The following is a 1,126-nucleotide window of genomic DNA, read 5'->3' as shown; positions in this document are numbered from 1 at the left end:
GTGTGCTAATGAGAATCAGATGCTTCAATGGCTGAAACAAAGGGGGAAACCAGAGATTCTTTAAATATATAGAGATATGCCAATGTAATAGGTTGCTATGGGCACCTAACATGACCAGGTTCCGGTCTGCCCAAAGGGGCCTGTCACAATACTCCTAGCATTGAATAGAACAGTCCTTAGGTCTGCCTAGTTCTGCCAAAAGGGGGATTTCCCCCCCCCCTCCCAATAATAGAACCCGGAAACAATGGGCCAATGGAACCTCTCTCTCTCTACTCTCTCTGGGGAAACCATACAGAGAAACCAAAAAGGTCGACGTTCCTTGGAGACACTGAAAATGGACTAGGCCCGAAATGTCTGTAGCTCCAGTTTCATCCATTGACATATTTTGTTACTTTTCAGCAACGATATGCAGTTTTTGATTTGAGTCTAGTGTGCGCCTCATTTTTGGTCATTTTTAGCGACACAAAGATGTGACAGTTGCCTGGTTATCGTGACAACAAAGTCCTTTCTGCTCTTCTAGTCTGGCCAAGCTGCAGTGATTTCTGTTGAGTTCTCACAAGTACTGTTTTACGGGCCCATCAGAACGGTGCTGGTGCCGGTGCCCGCACCAGTTACGTTTGGCGCTTAAGTGCTTACCTGCGAACCACCCATGTTCATGCTCTGAGCTTTTTCTGCTCGTGACTGTATTATCTGGACGACTGTGTTGACCTACTGACTATTTTTTCTACTTTCTGAAACCAGGGTGGCAGCGTCTAAAGTGCAGAAAGACAACATTGTGAAAAGACAACATTACCAAACTGAAAGGAAACATTGACAAACACTGTCCTTATATGCAGTGTGGAAGGTTGCAACAGGAAGAATGATGATTAAGAGAGAGCGAAAGAAGGGAGAACATAACATGTGCATGTGAGAATGAGTGAGGGAGGAAGGAGAGAATACAAGAAAGAAAAAGAGTAAGAAGGAGGAGGGAGGAAGAGGAGGAGGATGACAGAAATAGACTGTAAACACACTACGGAATGGAAAGCAGGCCAGCGTAGGGACACGCATGCTCACATGCACACAGAGATGCCTAAACGTACACTGGCACTCACAACCACAAATACACACAAGAAAACATACTCACAAA

The sequence above is a fragment of the Engraulis encrasicolus genome, chromosome 20, assembly GCF_034702125.1.
Source record: "Engraulis encrasicolus isolate BLACKSEA-1 chromosome 20, IST_EnEncr_1.0, whole genome shotgun sequence".
In the NCBI taxonomy this organism is placed as follows: domain Eukaryota; kingdom Metazoa; phylum Chordata; class Actinopteri; order Clupeiformes; family Engraulidae; genus Engraulis; species Engraulis encrasicolus.
This window is presented reverse-complemented; position numbering follows the sequence as displayed.